The sequence below is a fragment of the Ambystoma mexicanum genome, chromosome 9 (genome assembly GCF_040938575.1).
Source record: "Ambystoma mexicanum isolate Mex_15411 chromosome 9, UKY_AmexF1_1, whole genome shotgun sequence".
In the NCBI taxonomy this organism is placed as follows: Eukaryota; Metazoa; Chordata; class Amphibia; order Caudata; family Ambystomatidae; genus Ambystoma; species Ambystoma mexicanum.
This window is the reverse complement of record NC_090931.1, coordinates 1,140,304,430-1,140,330,407: the sequence shown is the minus strand read 5'-3', so window position 1 is coordinate 1,140,330,407 and position 25,978 is coordinate 1,140,304,430.

Below are 25,978 nucleotides of genomic sequence, written 5' to 3'. Positions count from 1 at the left end.
TCAAAAGGACAATTCCAGTGTGACCTGTTTCACAGAGGGCGCAGAGTACCCACAACCATACATGTCAACCATAGCCCGTCAATGCGGGGATGTCTCATAAGCTACCAGACTGCTCGGTCACTAGCCCTAATTGACTTACAATATGACCAATCTGTAATTGTCCAGGGTCTCCCGCCAGGGGCACAGGCCATGCGCTAAATTTTGCAACATGTCATGAACATAGAAGATCTTAAATCCCTGTTCCCCAAGCTGTTTGAAGGGTTGGGCATGCTCAAAATACTGCCATATCACTCCACATTGACCCAAGGATCAACCCAGTGCCCCAACACCCACGCAGGGTAGGATTCCACCTGCAAGCCCAGGTTACGCAAGAGCTGCAACTTCACCTCAACAATGATATCTTCGAGAGAATGGATGGCCCCACTCCTTGGGTGTCCCCTGTGTTTATCTTCCCAAAGGAAAATGGCTGCCTGTGCCTCTATGTCGACATGCGCATACCCAACACCGCCATTCAAAGTCAGAGACAGCCAGACCCCAACATTGCAGACATGCTAGTGAGACTGAATCAAGCCACTCGTTTCTCCAAACTATACCGTAACTAAGGGTACCACCAGCTGGTGATCGGCCTCACCTCCAGACCCATCACCACTTTTGCAATGCACAAGGGGGTATTCTGCTACAAGTGGCTCAACTTTGGGATTTCGTCCGCTGCAGAGATATTTCAAGAGACAATTCCCAGGCTGATATCCCCAGTTCTCAATGCCCTCAACTACAGCAATGACATTCTGATCACCACCCAGGACCAGAATGACTGTACACTGAATGCTGTGTGCGACATTCTCCACAAAGCCGGGCTCAATCTCAGTGGGCCAAAGCACCCCATTAATAAAAGTAGCCTACGATTTTTTGGCCACATCTTTTCGGACCAGGGCATCACAGCCAACCCCGACAAAATCAGCGGCATTGTCGGCCTGGCAACCCCCACGGGAGTTGTCGAACTGCGATCATTCTTAGGTATGGCAGGCTATTGTGCTAGCTACCTACTGAGCTATGCCACCCTCATCGACCCAGTCTGGTGACTTCTCAAGAAGGACTCTCCATACGAGTGGGATACACAATGTCAAGACGCATTCCGCACCATTAAGGAGGAACTTGCCAATAACCGTCAGCTTGCCATTTCAACGCGGAGAGGAAGACTGAACTGACCGTCGATGCCAGCCCCATCGGACTTGGTGCCATACTAGCTCAGACAGGCCCAGGCATCAAGAATGGCTGGGAAATTGTCATATATGTCAGCAGCGCCCTGTTGCCCACTGAACAGGCATTTTCCCAAGCCGAACGTGAGAGTATGGGCGTGTGAGAAAGTCCACCACTTCATCATCGGCAGGAAATTCATGCTCATCATAGATCACCAGGCACTGCTGTCCCTGTTTGGCAACCATAAAATGAAAATGCAGCCCACATCGAAAGGTGGGGCATTTGATTCCAGGAGTATGACTACCTCACCATTCACAAACTAGGGGGAGACGCCAACCCGGCAGTCTATCTATCCAGACACCTAGAGGGGAAGACTGAAGACTCCATGATGCGTGAGGTGGAGGACTACATTTCATATCTTTCAAATAACGTGCTCCCCCTACCATCACCACAGAAGCATTCGTCGCCAAGAGCAGAGAAGACCCCACAATGCGAGCGGCAACACATCTCATAACGTGAACAGATGGAAGCACCTCAACAAGGAAAGATTTTTGGATGGGGAGTTGGACAGAAAGGAATTAGAAAGAATGGCCAAGGTAAAAAAAGGAATTAGCCACGACCGAACATGGAATAATGCACATGGCAACTGCCTAGTAGTCCCTAAGTGTCTGAGGGAGGCATTCGTAACCGTAGCCCATGAGGAACACTGAGGGATTGCGAACACAAAGAAAATACTGTTCAACCAAGTATGGTTCCCCTAGATGGACGTGATTGTTGAAGACACCCTGACACACTGCCTACACTGCCAGAAGGCAGCAGTAAATACCCCCCATGCCCTTTACAAATAGTACCACTACCAGAAGGGCCCTGGTTGTGAATAGCCATGGATTTCTATGGCCCACTAGAAGGAGCCCTCATTACCAAGGTGGCTCTCTTCTCTCCATCAGACTGTGCAACCAATCTTGGGAAAATTACGCTGATCTCCTCTTTGCCAAACTATCCATATCCCCCAAATGCACCATAAACATACTGGTCACCTACAGACCACCTGGTACAGCACAAGACTACCATAGGCACCTCCTCCAAGCCCTAGGAAACAACCTAAAAAGCTCCACCAAAACAATCCTACTCAGTGATTTTAACCTAGGCCTCCATGACCCAAAGGACAAAGCAGCATCATCACTAGCCAAGCAACTCACAGACCTAAGGTTCTCCCACAGAGTCACTGACCCAACTCACTTTAAAGGCTGCACCATTGACTTGGTTGCTTACCACAATTGCTCATCCATCATCACCACCATCTCGAACCTCCCTTGGACGGATCACAATTGCATCCAGTTCACCATTCCCACTAAACCTACCTCCAAACCACTCTCATATGCTCCTAAACCAAGGTAGGTCAGAAGTTCCCAAAAATTAACCAAACACAACCTCCTCCCGCTCCTAGACGTCCCGGAACTCAAACCACCCTTCATAAACAACCCCATCTCTCGCCAACATCTACTCTGAAGCTCTCACCAAAGCCATCGATGCTATAGCCCCTATTGAAAACAAAAAAGAAAAAAAAGTTATGGTTCACGAAAGAGCTATCGGCCCTTCGTATCAGCAAACGCCTGGCCCTAGCCAAATGGCAATCCACGCCCAAGCATTCCACTAAGGAAGAATTTAAAAAGCTCTCCTCGCTATACAAAAAAGCTATTTTCAAAGCTAAATCTGAATCTTTGAACCTACACATCTCCAAAGCCAACTCCAAATCTAAGGAAATGTTCTCAATCTCCCCACCCCCCACAAGTCCAGCCGAAATCATTAAAGATGAAGCCTGGTGCTCCAGCATTCAGACAGCCTTCCTTAACAAATTCAAACTCCATTAATACAATATTCAAGCACAACGAGAAGTACTACCCAAACCCGACCAGCATCCCATGCCCATCTCCTCTTATAATCAGTCCACCACACTCTTTGCCTTCAGGGACGTCACAGAATCGGAAGTCTCAGATCTCCTCCAGCACCTCAAACCCTCCACATGCAAAGGAAATATTTGCCCTCCTGTCATCATTAAAGAATGCGCCAATGCACTGATTCCTATCATCATGGCCTTCATTAATGCCTCCTTCTCAACAGGTACTGCACCGCTCAGCCTAAATGAAGTGTGGATCCGCCCCTCATAAAAAAAACTCCCTAGATCCCTCTTGCCCAAATTACTACCGATCCATCACCACTGTCCCTTTCCTCCTTAAGATCTTAGATAAAGCAGCCCACTGCCATATCCAAGATTACCTGGAATCCAATGCCATTTTAGGCTAAAGGTAATCTGGTTTCCGCAAAGGCCATGGCACTGAAACTGCCCTCATAGATCTAAAGAACCAAATCAATAAGATAATGGATAAGGGCAAACCAGCCCTCCTACTCTTGGATCTCCAGTAAGGCCTCATCATGGACAATTCCCTTCCTAGAGGGCGAGCCATGAAGGTTTACTCCGACCAAGCTAACACAAACCCCACAACCATCCACTGTTGAGTTCCCCATGGATCCTGCACTGCACCCACCCTTTAGAACCTATTTACTAAACCTCTCTTTGATAAACCTGACTCACTGAGCATAGCTTACACAAACTATGCCGACGACAAGCAAGTTCTCCTCCCCCTCACTGGCTCCTATGACCAAGATGCAGCTGCCCTCCTCCAAATTTACGCCACCATTCAAGCCTGGATGGCAGCCAATGGACTCTGCCTAAACGGGGACAAAACAAAGATCATCCTCCTAGGCCCCAAAGAAATACTGGCCAAACTCGACCAAAAATATGGCAACTTTACCATTGATAACACCATCATTCCTGTCTCCTCCTCCATGAAGACTCTTAGAGTCTTCCTAGACTCCATCCTCTCCATGAGGCGGCAGGTCAGGGCTATTGCCTCTTCATCCGCCCACACCACTAAAGTTATAAATGCCATAAAACCTTTTCTAACCAGCTAAAACTGCATTTCCATCGCCTGAGCCACTATTTGAGCTAAACTGGACTATTGTAATGCTCTCCTCGCAGGTACCTCAGCCAAAAATCAAAAAAAGCTCCAAGTAGTACAAAACAATGTGCTGCAAGCAGCCCTAAGCATCCCTAAGAGAGACCACATCACACAGGCTAGGTGGGCTGTCCACTGGCTCCTAGTTAAAGAGAGGATCAATTTTAAGACCCTCACCTTAACGTACAAATGCCTCAGCCTCACCGCCACTCCATACCTATTTAAAACTATCACTAGAGACACCTCCACACGTCCCAGAAGAAGTCACCACACCAACCAACTATGCATACCACCCATCAAAAGAGCTAATGCAGGAGTTATCGGCTTTCCTCATCTAGCACCTAAACTCTGGAATGCCCTACCCAATGCTCTCAGAGGCGAAACCTCCCTCACAGCTTTCTGCACAACCCTCAAAACCACACAGTTCAACTAGCTCCTTCACTTCTGTCCTCCACCACCCCTGCCTACCGTCTCTCCACGTGTTTTCCTTCATTGTACCACTGTCTTTCTTTTAACTAAGTATGTTTATTCAGTAACCATCAATCATCACTGTTTTTCTTGTAACTAAGTATGCTTATTATGTAACCAGTGTAGGGGAGGGCTGGTCCAGGAGACCCCTCTCGCCTGCGTTTCTTCCCCAGGTGAGGGCTATGGCCCATTGGGCGTTCCCTCATGCCACCCGGGCCCAGGTGGTGGAGGGCTCACCCACTGGAGACATTGCCCACACGTATCGAATGCCCACATGTATTGATTACAACACAAATTTAGCTAGGCCCAAAAAACATTCTTTGCCCGGTAAAGACGGTGTGAGCTCAGCGCACTGTAGCGCGGCCCCCACCCTTGGAGAACATCCCTGTTGCCGCAGCACCCTGGCAGATCCGCTGCGAGCACGTTCCCACGAACAAGACGGACATGAGCTAGCGCAATACGCTAACATTGTAACAGTTCACCTCCCGCAGTGTACCATCACTATCAGTATGACCCGGCCAGCAGGCCTGAACAATGAGAAGAACAGTAAAATGGTCCTCTGATGGCAGACAGTCTTTATATATATATGTATATATTAATGTCAAGACCTCTTGCATTATTTCTTTCTTCCACAAAATACAAATGCCTGTAGAATGTATTAAAATGAGAGAGTATGCTCCCATGATATAAGCTATGGCGAGCTCGCACCATTGCAGGTGGATGCTAATGATAAAGGAACGCTCCAGGGATCTGTTCGTTGCGTGTATCACTGGGCAGCCTACCTCACGGGGTTTCGCACCATAACTAAAGCTAATGCTGCTAAAGTACACGAGAAAGCGGATGCAACTATACTATGAACACATGTAAAGAATGCGCGAGAGTGCACGTATCATGTGTGAATGTCTGAGCCCCTCATATGCCACCACCGTCACGAACGGTGGCGGGTCGTTTTCTATGTACTCCACTGATCTAACCACTACCTCATTTACTGCGAATGTATATGCATGTAACTGAAACACTGTAGCTGCTAGAGTGTAATGTACAAATATGCTCGAACTGGGTATAATCGAAACGCACCCAGCAAAGGTTAAATGCATGTTTTGACGTGATTTTAAATAAGTATTATAGAAAGTGTTCAAATGTTTGCGATGTCTTTACTTGTATTCAGCAACACACGAGGGAGATACCTTTGTGAAAGCGTACAAGGTCTCGATGTATCCCCCTCCCTCCCTCAGAAGGCTGCCAAGACATGAGAACAGAGCCCCGCTCTGCGTTATCACGCCTCCCCCGACCCGACTGGAGCCGCTTCAAAGACTTGTAGCCCCACTGCAGCACCCAAGGCCGCGGCCAGCCACCTGCATTATTTACAGCACAGCAGTAAACCTTAGTTTAAACTCAAGCACCCCCTCGTAAACCCCACAACCCACCGGACTGCCTCAGACTTATGGCCCTGTGCAATCAGGACACCCAACACTTTGACAACACACAGCGAAACATCCATAACCACTTCTAACAAGACAGAAAGACCTGTACCACCCGCCCCAGTCCCCGAAGCTTAGCCCCTCGACCTACGGTCCCGGTCAACAGATCACGAGTAACCAGGCCACGATATATTATCTCCAGACCCCTCACAAGGTGCATTCCTCCTGTGTTGCATTAACCTATTGAAAGATTTACTAAAGAGAATAGAACTGTAAATGACTGAATGACTGCAGTGTGCATGGCAGAGGGCAAGTAAGTCAGAAAAGGCATTCATCTCTGCCACAGGCCGCCTCGGCACACCAACACCGCCCGGATGAACTCAAGCCGACCTGCCAGGCCCAGCCCAACCCACGAGGGTGACCAGTGACGTCCTCCAGCCAAGACCAACCACACCGCAACAGCACCTATAGTTAGTCGTCGCCACCCAATCCCAATGAACTTGTGCCCCCTATAGTATGTAGGTTTTGATGACGTTTTTTGTAAATATATACGCCTGTCTTTGCTATTGTCGGACAGAGCGCTCTCGGAGTTTGCAGAGTTCTTTGCATGCCCAATTCTGATTGATAAACTCCCATTTACGCTCACCCGCACTCTGTCTTGGCCTTATTCCCATTTTGGGAGAGTCCTTCATTGTCTCTCATTGCGGGGAGGATCGTGCTGTCTGGGGACGCTTGCTTTCACCAGCAATCAATCATGTAACAGTGCCACGATGCCCCAGGGCTGATGCTCACTCTATACATGCTAATAAATAAATAAATAAATTAATAAGCAGTACACCTACCTGTGATAATGGATGAATGTTCCCGGTTCCCAGTGGTAAACCATGTACAATCCACAACGTTCTATCATGTAGCACGGGTGATCAATTAACTGTTTAGTGAATGGGGAATACCGAATACCATGAAAATAGACAACGGACCACCATTTCAAGGCCAAGAGTTCCGGAAACTCGCTGCGCATCTAGGATTCCACCACCAGAAAATCACACCACTGTGGCCACAGGCCATTGGGATGGTGGAACGATTGATGTCCACCATCAAGTGAACCAGACAAAAAGCCACCACAGACCAAAATTCACTACCTCAAGCAATATGCCAGATGCTGAGGAGCTACAGAAACACACCACACAAAGCAACAGAACAAACACCACTAGACTACACGCTGGACCAAGATGGCGAAATCAGTGAATGAGACGCAGAAAGGAAAAGGAAAGTGAATGAATGGGCAGACCAAAGGAGGAGAGCGAAGGAACCCCAACTGCAGTCAGTGAGACCGTCTTGGTGAGACAAAGACAGCAAAGGAAGACTGAACCAAGGTACGACCCTGAACCGCTCCTAGTCACCGAGGTGAAAGGACCAATGGTGACCGCAACAGGAGACGGGCGTGAAATAACCCAGAATGCCTCATTCTTCCGCCGAGTATACGTGGAAGCGCCTGAGCCAATGGAGGTGGCAACAGGGGAAGAAGAACAAGAAAAAGAAGAATGTAATGAACCGCCAGATGCTGAAAGGACAGGGGAGACCCGGGAATCACCTGGACAGCCACAGCAAACCACAAGGAGACCTTTGCACCTGATTTAACAACTGTAAGCACGTGAAATTTCATGGTAAGCAAGGGGGACGCGTTGTGGTGAGGAAACTGGAAACTGGAGGAGGCTCCTTCAAGGGGGAAGGACTGGAGATCCAGGCAGGAGGCGGGGAGAAAGGAGGAACGGGAGGGGAGTAGGAGGGAGTAGGCAGTTGTAGAGAAAGGAAATAAAGAAGGTTGTAAGTGAGATGTGGCTCTGTGTCGATTAGTGCAGGACTACACCAGGTACAACAGGTAGTGTGAGATTCTTACATTTTTGTAGGTGGCATCCTGGCACTGTGGTCTCAATCCGGTTTTCCTTCCCGCAAAATTGTAACATGACTGACATGTTCCCCGAAAGTACCATCAATTGAAAGGCGCCAGCCTATTTTTTTATTTCCTGATTTGCATGAAGAGAAGACCTTTCGTTCGGCAATAGTAGTGGGCAGAGCCATACTCAAGTTAGGAAAATGATACATGTTACTAACACTGGTCAAGTCCTACGGGCATTGCAGCAGTGCCAACCCCCTGGTGTGAAATATACTTGTGTCAGTTAATGCACCTGCTGCAGAGATCTAAGTTTCACCTGCAGGTTCCAGTCCTATTGACGTAGCTGGCTGGGTTCATGTTTCTGCTGCAGGCGTGTGTTCAAAATGGTGGTCCTGGGTTTGAATCTCTGCTGAGTTGACCTAGCCTTCAAGTTATCAACAGTACTACTACACCTCTAATATAGGAGAGCCCACACTGCTCACTGAGGCTGCTATTCTTTTGCTGGAACAGTATCATACCTTCTGGTAGGACTTTTATACCTTTAAAGGGAATGTTGACACTTCTCATCATGATGCCTATAGTTTTAAACAGAATGTACTGACACTTCTCGGCAGGAATGCTGCGCTTTTAATATGAAACACTTGTGTACAGGTGCATTATAAATGTCTTATCATATCATATCATGACAGTATTGTGGTACAGCAGGTGACAGCAGGCTATGCGTTAGGACTGATTTTCTATACTCTGGACTGGTGTATAGAAGGCCAACCTATATTGTGACTGGGACAACTCTGAGAAGCTGTAGCCAAACCAGTTTAGTTAGCAGTGACAGGCAGACTAGGCTATTCTCTTCAGAGGTGGTGAGCTTGTAAAGGGTCCACAATGAGGTCACACAACGGGAATCACAAATTGCACTTAGACAGGATGTATAAACATACAGTTATTTAATTATGGCCAAAACACACTATAAAAAAATTAAAAAAACAGGTAGACTTACACGCAATACTATCAACTAAATACATGTATACATTCTCTGGGGTGTAAAGCATAATACAAATCAAATACTTCTGCAAAGGAATGGATAGACAAGTGATATACACAAAAAGGTCCACAGAGATGATCCCTAGCTAAAACTGTCCAGCCCTAAGTAGCAGGGGCCTTGTGCCCTATTGTTAATGATACAGTTCCACAGAACCTAGGATGCAGTACAAAAATGCAGGTAGGGTGTCTGGGGTCCAGTGAAGGGTTCTTAGAGTTAGGGTCCAATGTAGACTAATGCTTAAAATGATCCCCAACAGTCACAAATCTTGCATAGGCAAGCATTGGCAAAGCCAATAGTGTTAGAAATAGGATTATTATAAGCCCATTGGCTCATAATGGGAATATAGGGGTAGGTTAAAAGTTCAATAACGTACCCCCCTTGCTCCAAATCTACCCCCGTCTTGGTAGAACAAAGGAAGGGTGTCCTATGTAGCTTCTCCCACCAAAATCCACGGTCTTCGATTTTCAGTGGTTGCAGGTTCGAGCTTCACTCATGTTGGTGTCTTTTGCTGGTGCAAGGACTCTCGGTTGAGGAATGCAAAAACAAACAATGCAGCACCCCTCTCAGGACTGGACTTGTTTCAGGTAAGCAGGTTTTGGATGGTGCATGCTGTGCACAGCGACGCAACAGGACTCAGTAGCCGCGGTAAGACTTTCTGATCTATCTTGGGTACCCTTTGTGCTACAATGGCAAAATTTTGCAGGGGGGACCCTTGTAGTGGCAGCCTAGAGTGTACCAAGTTTCATGCAGAAACAAGAACAGCAACAAAGTTAGCATGGTAGCCCAAAAACAAAGCTGGTCAGCCACGGGATGGTTCCAGGGCACTTCTGAAGGCGGTTTTTGTGCTGGGCACCAAGCAGACATCGGGAATGGATAGTCCCTCCACTCCAAGGGTCATAGCACCTTTGCAGGCCTACTGAAGATCACGAGCAAGACAGGGTTCCACCAGGGCTGCAGCAGAAGTTGTTTGCCAGGCCTCCTTTAGTCAGGTTTCAGGTTTCTTTGCGGGTCTCACAGTTGGACGATATACTTGGCTCCTTCAGGTTTTTCCAGGATCTCTGAAGAATGGGTGCAGGGGTCCGCTTCTTATCCTAAAAGCCAGGTAGGAGCTGAAACTCCCACTAGCCAATAGCAGGACAAGCCACACACACACCCCACAGTGGTCCAATCAGGATCACTGGCGGGAACACTCATGCATACCACTTAGACACACAGAAACCAGTATGTGGATTAGAGTCCGACTGACCCAGCCCACATCCTGCCTGCAAACACACATAGCCCTCCAATAGCCCACAAAAAGATGGTGTTTCCCCGGGCACTGGAAGTCCTTATAGGGATCTCCTGGACTCTGAGGCCAGGAAGAAGGCTAAACAACAAGATGGAAAAAGAACAGGCGAAAAATCTCGTGGCAGGGCCATGTTTGACCAGTAACCACAGTCAGTAGCCAAACGTGGTAAACGCGGTAAAGCTAAAACAAAATTCCCCAAAAAGTGGGAAATGTCACTGTTGCCACCAGCCCATCTTTTAAGTACATCTAGAGTGCTAGTCTAGGCAAAACAAAAATGTTCCCTATTGCACTGTAAGCTGCTTTGTGCAATGATAAAAAGTTACCACAGGTGATACAAAAGTAACTACAAGTTGCAACATAGTAACACGACTACGGGAAACACTGTTTCCCTGTATTGATAGCCTTAAGGACATTTCAGTTTCCCCGTAACATGTGAGCAAAGGCCATTGCAGAGAAGCTGAAGGCTTCACTGTACTTGAAAATGTGCAGGTCAGATTAAAAAATAATAGCAAAATGTTTGGGGGTTCCATAAAGATGGAAGGAAAGGTGCAGTAAAGAGAATCTTTCCTAACACTATGCCATGTCATATTTCTTCTTTCCACCCCTCACCACAACCAAAAGTACAACCATCACTGTCTGATTTTGCTTCCACCAGGCAATGGCTGTTTTAGCCAGTCATATTAATCAGTCATTTGTAAAATGTTTCGACCAAAGAAGTTGGCGGGTGCACATGGCTCTCATGTGCATTTTTGGTGAATGAGATTCCACCTGCAGTTGGAATCATCAGAAGGGTAACCATTAAACCTTACTGCACTAAATAGAGGTGTTCCACCCATCTCTATATGATAGTACCCATTCTTCAGCAGGACATTGTTTCGCATGTATTTCTCCAAACGAAACAAAAGCAGGACTTCTCAGCGTGGCTGCTATAATTTCCATGGACAGTTCATGAACTCCTCAGCATAACTCTTGTGGATTGAATGTGCCAGACCTCCGTAGGAGAACTGTTTACTTCTAAAACAAACGTTTAAAGGCAAACTACTGGTGCTTGTTTTAAGTCTCAGCATAAAGGCCAAATATTTAGTTACCATGCAGTATACATTTGTAGTACCCCCTCTTAACCAGGTATGGTGAACACTGCTAGTGTGCACACATCACACATATCACATTTACCATGCCTTCATTTGCATCACGCTGGCACAGTCATACATGCAGCTAAGAAATATAACTTCAATTACAGCACAGTGCAGTTGTTTCTTTTTTGATATCCTGTAACTCTACTAAGAAAATGAGATAAAAGGTTTTCCCAACAATGTTGGATACGTTTTCTGGGTTGTTTTTTATTTTAGTATCAAGTGCCCAGTCTCTGGATTCACCAGGCTATCCAATCCCATTACACACACCGTTTAGCATTGACCACCACAAGTAGGACAGAGGTCGAACCTCTGTACAATTTCATGGACTGGTTAATGGTCCCATGTCATATCGTATCATATCATATCATTTGTCAGTAAATTGATTGATGGCATTTGCAAACTATTACGGATGTGCAAAGTAGACTCTAAAAAAAAGATGCTCGGTTTCATTCGCTTTTACCTCAGTAAGCTAATTTCATCAAGAACTCAAAACATTGATAGCTTTCATTATCAAGAGTAGATGCCCTGGTAACTTCGAGCAGAGCTCTGAGTGAGCCTTTAATGTACGGTGTCTCTGTGGATGTATTTATTATGTCCAGTTTTTCTGTGCAAGCAAATACCATGTGCAATCAACCTGAGTACATGAGGAGGGAGTAGCAGAGGATTACAGATGAATGGGATGTGCATGTATGCAAGATTGAGATCACATTGGATTCACTGCATGCATGCAATAACTCTTAACTCTGTCTACGCCATTGTTAGGGAGAATTCGCCAGAATGGCTAATTTCCCTTACCTACTGAGTCCCTCAGCAGCTTTGTTGGATTTCTAGGATTTATTTTCTTCACCTGGTAAGAGTGTGAGCCTTTTTACCCACTCGTACATGTGTTTTGCTGTGTACGTTTAACATATTTGTGTTCATAGACTTTAGAGCTACTCCATAGGCATCATCTTTTTACTGTGTGTCACACAGCATCTTTAGTGCAGTGACACAGGGTTGTCTTTTTCAGACTTCTCACTCTGAACTCCATTTTATGTTGCCGACTACTATCCCCCAGAACATGTGAAGTTGCCATTGACTTTATTAGTCTTTTTAAATTCACAGACCCAGTACAACCTATCTTACATAAAGTACTGGAAAGGGTTAATAGTTATCCCTTTTTGTCTGTCTCTCATGGAACATTATTTTGTTCCCCTTTCTTTAAGATTTGGCTGGTGGCAGTGGTATCTACCATTTTCTCCCTACTGCAGTCTATGAGAATAGCCTTGGTACTGTTTTAGGCTAAGTTAGTACCCTCAAACTTTAATCCGCTAGACCCTTTTTATTTTATTTCTGTTCTGGCTGGGTTTATTCGCCATTGCTTTTTGTAAAGGTCTTTCTCGTGTTTTACTCTATGCGCCAAACCAGGTTTGGTTCCTTTGTTCGCCGTCCTTTGGCGGGCTTCTGCACAGAAGCCTTCCTTAGGCACCTGAATGTCTGAGGGGGACATGATGTGAGGGAGGGGTTTGAGACTCCCTGCACAGGGTCTCCTTGGAGACCCATGTCGCACTCTGTATGATTGGCTGTGGTGACTGTCCCGCCAGGACAGCCACCCTGCTGTGTGATTGACAGCCAGGCTGTGTGAATGGGGGAAAACTGCATAAAAAGCAGGTCTCTGGGACTTGGAAGGCAGAGTCACGACTGGATCGAGAGAACCGAAGAGAAGCTGAAAGAAGAGGACCACTACCATGACTGAACCTCCCGGTGAAGCCCTGCTGCGGGTCTGAATCTCCAAACTTCGACGACAGAGAAGATCTGCAAGGAATCTTCTTCCCTTAAGCTGGTGGGACCAACCAGTTCATCAAACTCCAAGCCAGGCCTCGCTCCTCTGGTCAAATTTGCTGTGCACAGCTACAGTGAACCGGATAGCCAGGAGGACCGGACCCTGCTTGGGTTTTAAGGAGCACACCTTTTATTTGACGCTTTGCTTTGCTGCTGGTTTCTTCCCTGGGCAGTGCAGAACCCTCCAGTCGTCCTCCTTCATGTCAGTTCGACAGTCGTTAAAAGGAACCATGAGCCTGCAGGATCTGCCAGGAACGTCTGCCTCAGCTACAGCATTCTTCTGCTCTAAAGGTACTGTGCAAACCCGGATGTTCGTTCCGTTTGACCGCGGTGAAAGTGTTTGAAATCTTTCGCCAATCTGAGGGCTTGTCCTTCTCTACTCTTTTAAGTAACTTGTCTTCCGACCAACTTCGTTTCAAATTCTTGGCAAAGACTTAACCGCGAACTACTCTGAGCTGTGTGATCCTCTGAAAAGACTCTGAATCATAGAGATTTGCCCAGGCCTATTGAATTGAATCCTCATTGTAGCAAGCCTTTTCTAGATTGCCCTGTCTACTTACTTGTTGGTGCTGCTTAATTGTGAATAACCTTGTCTTTCCCTCCCTTTTAAATTGGTGGAGTGCCATTTTGCTCCCCCTTCATTTTGAGCTTAACTTGTCCAGAATTCATTGGGTGTTTTGTAGTATATTAAGATTGTGATTTTCTGCTGCTTTACGTTAGCGATCTTTTTTTACAAATGATGTGTAAATAAATGTATATTGTTTTGCTCAGAAACCTTGAGTCAGTGTTTCCTTGAACCATAGTAATTGCTGTCCTTTGTGTAACTTCTGATACTGCTCACTTTACTCTTGAGATAAGTCTGGCTGCTCAGCCATCGCTACCACTTTACTGTGTAGTACAGGCCTGTACCAAAGGTGAATTTGTACTGTCACATGTAGTCTTAATTGTGTGTGGTGTTCTCAAAGGGTACTGCATATGATTCTGCCTAACAGCCATGCCTGGAGATGGATCAGAGTGGCCAGACACTATAGAGTTGGGATCCTTCCGAGAGACATTCCACCACAACCAAAAGATGCTTCTAGAAGGCCCTTTCACTGGTGAACTGGCCCGAAGCATAATTGTGCCTGTATACTTGCTAACATGTGCTTCAAATGCACAAGTGGACCACATATTTTCAATAATACATTGAGGTAAATCCCCCACATCACACACAAGTGTCACTTGTTTGCTATAGTCCCTGGTTCAATAGCACCAGGACTGTTCATTCCCCAAATATGTGTTTTGACTATTCATCACAGGCCAGCACTCACACCCTGAAAATGGCTCTAGCACCACTGTGAGCAAAAGGATCAGGGATTCCCCTGGTCCAGCCTAGTGCTCGCAGTAAATGTGTACTCAGGCGTTCATAATATTCAATCTCTATAAATGCATTCATTTATGTCTCAAAAAATCTTGTCTTCCTGGCACAATATAAGAACTCAGTGCTTATTCATTTCATCATGAGGGATGGCATGCATTGCAAAAGCCAATGCATTTCGGGGCAATGTCCGTCTTCAGGGCTAAAAAGTAATCATCAAGCCAGTATGAAAATCATAAATCCAGCCAGGGTTATAGATTCTGAGGCATTGTCATGATAAATAACACTCAAATGTGCAGAAACTAACAAACATAAAAGTCAGTATCCATCCGACATAACATGTACAATAATATGAATGTATAATAGGATGTTATTTTACCTGCATTCAATCCATAATCTCCAGTCGGACTATAATAAAACAATACATAGGACTTGGAGGTAAAAATCAGTCAGCCCATACATTAAGGTAATGTATAAACCCTTATTGTTTAGAGAAGTGGTTAATCTACTGTTACCTGAGTGTTCTCTTGCCACCCGCTGGTGGTTGTAAAAAAGGCACTAGATATGTAAACAAACTGGAAAAAGAAAAACAGAAGAAAAGAGATTCGGAATTGGTAAGTGAACCCTATGCTTTGACCCAAGTATGGTCAGTGAGCAAATGTCATGAACTGGCTTATTTGTTTACCTGTGAGTTCTCAATCTTCCTACCTCACAAAAGGGTCTGTGTATAACTCTGACGGCCATGCTGCCACGGTGGCCATTCTTTACTTTATAATCAAATAACAGCATTTGTGGTGTGATGTCAAAGCGTTGAAGTCACGCAGTGATGTCACTAGCCACGACACGCCCGTAAAGCGCGAGTGCACAATGAAACCCTGTTGGGCTCTATTTGGTTACCACTAAAAAGTACAATGATGTATGATAAACTGCACAGAATGTTACATATAGAAAAGAGCTTCAATCATTAAACATGTTTAGATCAGTAGAGTGCAGATAAGGAAAAAACATGTACTGATATATAATGAACACACAATGGTAGGAAATACTTGTGTCAACATGTCCAAGGATAAATATATGAACAATTAGTGCAGGTATTGGCGATTATTTTGTAGTTATGGTCATTGGATGGGAAAAGTATACAAAAGAAAATATATATCTCGATATGTAATAAAAACATAATGATGCACAGTATTCATGTCAGAAGCTCCACAGGTAAATATATAAACAATTAGTGAAGATACTGGCGATTATTTTTGAGTCACACTACTGCCACGAAAGTGATCCATCATGGAAATCCCCACAAAGAAAGTACGGTTGTCATTCGCCATATTCATAACCAAAATGCTTAGAACGTAGAGTGCAACCCATGTTGCGAAAAAAAGCACAAATAATGAACTTCTTTGTTAATCCCATTAGGTGCTAATGAGTCCAATTTCTCAATCCAAAATGTTTCCATTTGGTCAAGTCGTTTTGCCAGGTTTTTATGGGCTTCCCTGGTGCTGAAGCACCAGGATCCCCAGGCTCTATTATCGATCCCAATAGAAATCAAGAACCTCAAATTCCACGTCCGAACCCTTTAGGTCCCACCGGGGGGGTCCGAGGTGGGAGTATATTACCACACGAGTGTCATGCTCCCCCGCCCCTCCCCCTGATTAAAAGCGGTGCTGGTTTAGCTGACTCTCAACCTGCAGTAATTGAACTGAGTTCAAACTCTTCTCTTTTGGCAGGAGATGATTGTCGGAACTCACTAGAGCTACCTGAAGTTTCTTTCATATACTCAGACGCAGCACATAGTTTAGTCGCTTCATTTGCTGCTCCCACTCCTAGACGTATTCCGGATGTTCCGGTCCTACCATCTGATGGCCCTATTTTGCCTCCAGCTATTTCCCCGTCTATTTTGATTGAGTCCACGTTGCATGCCATGAATTTGGCCATTTCCTCTCTTTTTAAGCTGTTTGAAACACTCGATCGAAAACTGCAGACACACGATAAACAGATTGAGAAATTATTACATTGGCAGGCAACGCTTAAATACAGTATTGAAATGAATACCCGAAAAAAACTAAAATTAAATTCTGAGCAATCACTGATCCTTGATAAATCCCCCACCGAGCCCATTACACAAACACTACCTATGAAGTTCACGCCCTTACCTGCCTTTTCAAATGTAATTCACGACGATTTCTCATTGCTCCAAAAAATTGAACCATCAAAAGATAAACCGCTCTTAGACCCGATAGTGCCCGAAGACAAACAAGTGTTTAATATATTCACATCTAACGGACCTAAACCACCCGAAATTACATCTAAACCAAAAAAGAACCCGAGTAGTAAAAAAACAAAAAATGTTAAAGATATAACTAAAACGACAACCTCAGCAACTAAAGCCTTTATTAAAGCCCTATCCTTGCCTAGGAAACATACCATCATGGCTGCGGAAGCAGTACAAAAAAAATATAACACCTTGGCTAATGGTAAGAAAAATAGTACACAGCCAACAGCATGCCCGGCCCAGATAGTAGCCTATGGCCCATTAGACGCATTGGTCGAGGCTGCTGAACATGATAAGGTGGTAAACTCACAAGCTTCACTTCCTCTAGTACCCTTATGTCCTGCGGTACAAGTAAAAGAGTGTGATACCCTTGTAGCACCATCATCTTGTTCTCCTGAGCTGATTATAGATAAGGATGCTGAAGCCAGACGGAACGAAATTAGAAAGGAGATTGATCACTATATGACCAAACAACGACCCTCGAATGTCCAAGTAGAGACCCTAACATTCGAGAGAGATCCCATATGACAGATCATACAGAAAAGAACCATGTGGCACAACCACTTATTACGCCCTTGATCTCTGGGTCACCTTCTTCAAAAAAAATGTCTGCTCCCCTCAAAATTACTACTAACTCGGCTGATACAGCTTCTTCCAAACAACCCATAATTGATGTATCCGAAATATCCATACAACAAGTAATTAAAACCGCAGTACAAGATTACATGACTAACCTAAACAAAAATGCTACATTACTTACAAAGTCAGAGGTTGTCCAGCATACCTTACATTCACAATCAAAAGATCTGAGTCGTTATCCAGCTGGCCCTGTTGCAAAGATTAATATACATCCTCAACAACAAAATCACTCATTGGGTACAAGCTGGCCGTACTCTGACAAGTTTTCGTCTGTACCATCAAAAAATTTGAAAATACCATCCAAACAACCGCTATATCCATTGATCATTCGGTGCAGAGATTTACCTTATGCGAAGTATGACTTAAATCGCTCTAGTATACTTGCAATTTTAGCTGAAATCCCTGCGTTAGATGATCTGCAATCCTCCGATATTGATTTGGTGGAATTTATCTGCGATAATGATCTTTCTGTTGCACGGTTTTGGGTGTCCTCACGAGTGGTGTTAAACACATTGTGGCTTGCTAAACACGAAATATATGAACTAGGTTTTGAGCTTCTCACCGATGTGTCAAACCAAGTTCCTTTTCCTGCGGTGCAACATCTTGCAATGCAGCCCTATATTTCTAACCAGAGACAGGGCTTATGTGCTCAGTCGAGTAATCAAAATTATTACCCAATGCTACAATCTATATCTAAGCAGTCATAACTAACCTTGCAACACCTCCCACCATTTTTATCTATGATAAGTTGGAATACTCGAGGACATGGGCATTTACTGAGGAATAGTTCTAATGAGATACCGAAGCATGATATTATCTTATTTCAAGAAACTTGGCTCACGGAGCGACCAGTGTGGGATAACTTTGAAATAGTCTTTAATCCAGCAATACGATCTATGAAAGGTCGGCCCATGTCCGGTCTCCTTGTGGCCCTAAACAAGTCCTCCGAAGTTGTTCTAGAACACCAGTCTGCTCCAAATCGATACATTCAACTGGTAATCATCACAATAAGAGAACAAAAATATGCGATTGTAAATATATATTGGAATCCAGTTGCAATATCCACTAAAACATTTTTTAAAGATCTGGAAGAGTTATGGTCAGAGATTATTAAACTCCCTATATACCCGCATATTATTTTGGCAGGCGACTTAAATTTACACTGCCTGGATGTTCTCCATAATCGCAGAGATAGCAGACTGGTCTTATGGAACACCTTTATCGAGTCAAAAAACTTGGTTATGTATGTTATGGGCTTCCCTTATGATAATTACATCAACCACTTGAAATCTGATTGGTGACAAATCATGTCGTTTTTCCATCTAGTGCCTGGATACAGCTGAGTTGATATTTTGGGTTCTTGTGCACAATCGATGCTCATTCCATCTTAACTGGAATAGTTGTTGTGATTGTCCCACGTAGTAAATCCCACATGGGCACTTGATGGTATAAGCACATTTTTTTTATCACACATAGCATACCTTTTAATCTTGATTAGTTCTCCTGATCATGGGTGGTTCACCGTGTTTCCTTTAGTTACGAACCCGCAGTTGGTACAATGCAAGCACGGGAAGGTACCAGTTCTTTTGGTAGTAGGTTGGCTTTTCTGACCTGGTCTGGTATTAACCAGGTGGTCTCTGAAATTAGTTCCCATTCTTTAGACAAAGACAGGTGATTCTTGAAAGAGGTGCTCTATTTTGGAATCAGAAGTTAAGAGTTCTCCAATTTCTCTTAATGGCAGGTTTGATCTGTTCTCTTTGTGTGGAGTACTTTGATGCATACACAAATGTGGGGGTTTTCTTTTCTTTATGACTTTCATTAAGTAAGTAGTAAAGTTTGTTGTTTATTTTAATAATGTTTTGCATTTATACAGCGCACACAAGCCCCCAGGCATTAGGGTGCTACAATCCAGTTACATGAGTCCCATTAGCTGCGGAATTTCTTTAAACAAGATTAGACAGTGGTACAAAGTATTGGTAGGTACAACGAGTGAGTAGGCAGTTGGTGAAGAGAAAGGAAATAAAGAAGGATGGAAGTGAGATGTGGCAACGTGTCGATTATTGCAGGCCTACACCAGGCACAACAACTGACGATGAAGTGCAACGTCTGCATGCTGTCTAACAACGTGCGGAGCTCCGCAGGAGTCTGACAACCAACACCCAGCGGCACAGAGACGTGAGAAAGCTGCCGGACCCGCGAGTGAAGAGGACCGCGTGGGAAGGTGGAGCCAGCGAGGAAGGCCAATGATGAATGTGAGCGGGAGCGGAGGACCTACAAAGTGGTAGCTGGCCAGTGAGGAGGAGAGAATGGGAGGTGGAGTCGGCAAGGGAGACCAGAGATAGAAGTGAGCGGATGTGGAAGACCCAGCGGGAAGACAACAGTAAGCCGTGCCAGCGCTGGGAGACCTGCATATTACTACGGAGGCAGGAGGAGGAGCTCACACATGCTGGGGGAGATAGAGCACTGCACGTGGCTGCTCCACTAGACCACCAGGGCAGGGAACGCTCACGAAGTGAACACCGCCCACGTTAAACCACCAGGGAGGCAGATTACCCTCACAAGGAGAACCCAGAAATGTTTTTTATATATTCAACGTGCCTGATGGACTTTGAAGAGGGGCTGGAAAACAAAGGGTGAGAATGACAGGCACACAAGCAGTACCACGCCGCATGGTGGGTGGTGCAGAAACCGCAACAAACACGCTGCGCAGTGCACAGAAAGCAAAGAGAAGGAAAAAAGTACCGGTATCGCCAAGGCGACTAGGACTCAGGGACAGTGCAGGGGCACACCACCTAGAGCACAGGCACGCACACCTCACAACCTGGCAACATGGCTGATGAGGCACAGGCAGCTGCAGCTGCAGGCGCAGGGGCAGGAGCCCAGGCCAACATCAGTGCAGAACTCACTTCCAGAGCAGCATTTCTACGACAATCCAGCCCATTCACATTGCAACCACACCATGACCAAGGACAGAGATGTGAGGAATGGATGGAGGAATTTGAAGATTTCATGAGAGCGATTGGAGACTAGAACTCACCCAACAAGATTGACATTTTTGCTATCCTGGCTGGAAAAGACATCAAAGGAATTCTAAAAGCAATCGCTGCACAAGAGAAGACAACGTACACACTCCTAGTGTCTGCCATCAACAGGAAGCTAGTCATATTACCTAACAAGGACTACAAGAGATATTCATTCAGTCAATGTGTACAACTAATGCACAGGACCGTAGGGGAGATCGTCCTCAGGCTCCAGAAGAAAATCATTTACTGCAACTTTGCCAACTTCAACGATGACAAAGCGATCAGACTCAGAACAATTGAAGGGTGTACTTCCTCACACTTCAGGAAACACCTGCTAAAGAATCCCCTCTCCCAACAGGAGATCATCGATCTAGCCAGAATATATGAGCGAGTGGATGTGCAACCGGCGGACATGGAGAACCCCAAGAAAAGCGACTCCATTGCGGCAGTGTACACAGGACCCAAAGAGAACGCCCCCAGCCAAGGAATGCCGAGCAGACAGAGTCCCCGAAGCCCACAACGAAGACTTCAAGGTGAGAAGCAGTGTTATAGGTGTGGATTTGAATTTCCCCACAGAGGCCAATGTGCGGCCATAGGACAGATGTGTATGAGGTACAGCGAGGAAAATCATTTTCAGGTTATGTGTAGGTAGAAATCCCTGACGCTTGCCGCATACAGTTCAACTCTCCTTGCCAGCCTGGCCAGGAGACTTGAGCAGCCCAAAAGACCCAACCACAGGCTTTACCCTGATTGTGACATTCAGAGAATAAGCATGGACAGGGGTGCACTGACCTTTCAAGCCCAGACAGGTGTCACAAGAGTAACGGAGGACCTCGCCATTGACCCATCACCTCGCTACCTAAATGAATTCAACTACTCACCCAACCCACCAGCATACTAGGCTCTTAACCAAGGGCATGGCCAAGTGCGCAAATCAAGCGCATACCCGATGCCATACTACTGGCAGGACCCGTACAAAAACCCCTCAACTGTTGGAGCAAGGGAACAGTTGCCCGACCAGTACTGTGGCCATGACAGATACAGCAAAGCATATGTCAGACTTATTAGTGATTCCTCCAATTGCAGGGCAGCCCCAAAGTTCGCTGTCCAGATCCGTGACTTGACCATCCAATTTATTGTGGACACTGGGGCAACAGTTAACGTCATGAACGAGTGCCTCCACCATGCCATACAACACACCCACCCACTATGCCCATCCGAGGCTCACATATTTCAGTGGGGTACAATCCACCCACCCGGGTGCAACCCACCCACCGCAGTCAAAAGGACAATTCCAGTGTGACCTGTTTCACAGAGAGCGCAGAGTACCCACAACCATACATGTCAACCATAGCCCGTCAATGCGGGGATGTCTCCTAAGCTACCAGACTGCTCGGTCACTAGCCCTAATTGACTTACAATATGACCAATCTGTAATTGTCCAGGGTCTCCCGCCAGGGGCACAGGCCATGTGCTAAATTTTGCAACATGTCATGAACATAGAGGATCTTAAATCCCTGTTCCCCAAGCTGTTTGAAGGGTTGGGCATGCTCAAAATACTGCCATATCACTCCACATTGACCCAAGGATCAACCCAGTGCCCCAACACCCACACAGGGTAGGATTCCACCTGCAAGCCCAGGTTACGCAAGAGCTGCAACTTCACCTCAACAATATCTTCGAGAGAATGGATGGCCCCACTCCTTGGGTGTCTCCTGTGTTTATCGTACCAAAGGAAAATGGCTGCCTGTGCCTCTATGTCGACATGCGCATACCCAACACCGCCATTCAATGTCAGAGACAGCCAGACCCCAACATTGCAGACATGCTAGTGAGACTGAATCAAGCCACTCGTTTCTCCAAACTAGACCGTAACTAAGGGTACCACCAGCTGGTGATCGGCCTCACCTCCAGACCCATCACCACTTTTGCAATGCACAAGGGGGTATTCTGCTACAAGTGGCTCAACTTTGGGATTTCGTCCGCTGCAGAGATATTTCAAGAGACAATTCCCAGGCTGATATCTCCAGTTCTCAATGCCCTCAACTACAGCAATGACATTCTGATCACCACCCAGGACCAGAATGACTGTGCACTGAATGCTGTGTGCGACATCCTCCACAAAGCCGGGCTCAATCTCAGTGGGCCAAAGCGCCCCATTAATAAAAGTAGCCTACGATTTTTTGGCCACATCTTTTCGGACCAGGGCATCACAGCCAACCCCGACAAAATCAGCGGCATTGTCGGCCTGGCAACCCCCACGGGAGTTGTCGAACTGCGATCATTCTTAGGTATGGCAGGCTATTGTGCTAGCTAACTACTGAGCTATGCCACCCTCATCGACCCAGTCCGGTGACTTCTCAAGAAGGACTCTCCATACGAGTGGGATACACAATGTCAAGACGCATTCCGCACCATTAAGGAGGAACTTGCCAATAACCGTCAGCTTGCCATTTCAACCCGGAGAGGGAGACTGAACTGACCGTCGATGCCAGCCCCATCGGACTTAGTGCCATACTAGCTCAGACAGGCCCAGGCAGCAAGAATGGCTGGGAAATTGTCATATATGTCAGCAGCGCCCTGTTGCCCACTGAACAGGCATTTTCCCAAGCCGAACGTGAGAGTCTTGCACCTGTATGGGCGTGTGAGAAAGTCCACCACTTCATCGTCGGCAGGAAATTCATGCTCATCATAGATCACCAGGCACTGCTGTCCCTGTTTGGCAACCATAAAATGAAAATGCAGCCCGCATCGAAAGGTGGGGCATTTGATTCCAGGAGTATGACTACCTCACCATTCACAAACTAGGGGGAGACGCCAACCCGGCAGTCTATCTATCCAGACACCGAGAGGGGAAGACTGAAGACTCCATGATGCGTGAGGTGGAGGACTACATTTCATATCTTTCAAATAACGTGCTCCCCCTACCATCACCACAGAAGCATTCGTCGCCACGAGCAGAGAAGACCCCACAATACGAGCGGCAACACATCTCATAACGTGAACAGATGGAAGCACCTCAACAAGGAAAGATTTTTGGATGGGGAGTTGGACAGAAAGGAATTAGAAAGAATGGCCAAGGTAAAAAAAGGAATTAGCCACGACCGAACATGGAATAATGCACATGGCAACTGCCTAGTACTCCCTAAGTGTCTGAGGGAGGCATTCGTAACCGTAGCCCATGAGGAACACTGAGGGATTGCGAACACAAAGAAAATACTGTTCAACCAAGTATGGTTCCCCTAGATGGACGTGATTGTTGAAGACACCCTGACACACTGCCTACACTGCCAGAAGGCAGCAGTAAATACCCCCCATGCCCTTTACAAATAGTACCACTACCAGAAGGGCCCTGGTTGTGAATAGCCATGGATTTCTATGGCCCACTAGAAGGAGCCCTCATTACCAAGGTGGCTCTCTCCATCAGACTGTGCAACCAATCTTGGGAAAATTACGCTGATCTCCTCTTTGCCAAACTATCCATATCCCCCAAATGCACCATAAACATACTGGTCACCTACAGACCACCTGGTACAGCACAAGACTACCATAGGCACCTCCTCCAAGCCCTAGGAAACAACCTAAAAAGCTCCACCAAAACAATCCTACTCAGTGATTTTAACCTAGGCCTCCATGACCCAAAGGACAAAGCAGCATCATCACTAGCCAAGCAACTCACAGACCCAAGGTTCTCCCCCAGAGTCACTGACCCAACTCACTTTAAAGGCTGCACCATTGACTTGGTTGCTTACCACAATTGCTCATCCATCATCACCACCATCTCGAACCTCCCTTGGACGGATCACAATTGCATCCAGTTCACCATTCCCACTAAACCTACCTCCAAACCACTCTCATATGCTCCTCCAACCAAGGTAGGTCAGATGTTCCCAAAAATTAACCAAACACAACCTCCTCCCGCTCCTAGACGTCCCGGAACTCAAACCACCCTTCATAAACAACCCCATCTCTCGCCAACATCTACTCTGAAGCTCTCACCAAAGCCATTGATGCTATAGCCCCTATTGAAAACAAAAAAGAAAAAAAAGTTATGGTTCACAAAAGAGCTATCGGCCCTTCGTATCAGCAAACGCCTGGCCCTAGCCAAATGGCAATCCACGCCCAAGCATTCCACTAAGGAAGAATTTAAAAAGCTCTCCTCGCTATACAAAAAAGCTATTTTCAAAGCTAAATCCGAATCTTTGAACCTACACATCTCCAAAGCCAACTCCAAATCTAAGGAAATGTTCTCAATCTCCCCACCCCCCACAAGTCCAGCCGAAATCATTAAAGATGAAGCCTGGTGCTCCAGCATTCAGACAGACTTCCTTAACAAATTCAAACTCCATTAATACAAAATTCAAGCACAACGAGAAGTAATACCCAAACCCGACCAGCATCCCATGCCCATCTCCTCTTATAATCAGTCCACCACACTCTTTGCCTTCAGGGACGTCACAGAATCGGAAGTCTCAGATCTCCTCCAGCACCTCAAACCCTCCACATGCAAAGGAAATATTTGCCCTCCTGTCATCATTAAAGAATGCGCCAATGCACTGATTCCTATCATCATGGCCTTTATTAATGCCTCCTTCTCAACAGGTACTGCACCGCTCAGCCTAAAGCAAGTGTGGGTCCGCCCCTCATAAAAAAAACTCCCTAGATCCCTCTTGCCCAAATTACTACCGATCCATCACCACTGTCCCTTTCCTCCTTAAGATCTTAGATAAAGCAGCCCACTGCCATATCCAAGATTACCTGGAATCCAATGCCATTTTAGGCTAAAGGTAATCTGGTTTCCGCAAAGGCCATGGCACTGAAACTGCCCTCATAGATCTAAAAAACCAAATCAATAAGATAATGGATAAGGGCAAACCAGCCCTCCTACTCTTGGATCTCCAGTAAGGCCTCATCATGGACAACTTCCTTCCTAGAGGGCGAGCCATGAAGGTTTACTCCGACCAAGCTAACACAAACCCCACAACCATCCACTGTTGAGTTCCCCAGGGATCCTGCACTGCACCCACCCTTTAGAACCTATTTACTAAACCTCTCTTTGATAAACCTGACTCACTGAGCATAGCTTACACAAACTATGCCGACGACAAGCAAGTTCTCCTCCCCCTCACTGGCTCCTATGATCAAGATGCAGCTGCCCTCCTCCAAATTTACGCCACCATTCAAGCCTGGATGGCAGCCAATGGACTCTGCCTAAACGGGGACAAAACAAAGATCATCCTCCTAGGCCCCAAAGAAATACTGGCCAAACTCGACCAAAAATATGGCAACTTTACCATTGACAACACCATCATTCCTGTCTCCTCCTCCATGAAGACTCTTAGAGTCTTCCTAGACTCCATCCTCTCCATGAGGCGGCAGGTCAGGGCTATTGCCTCTTCA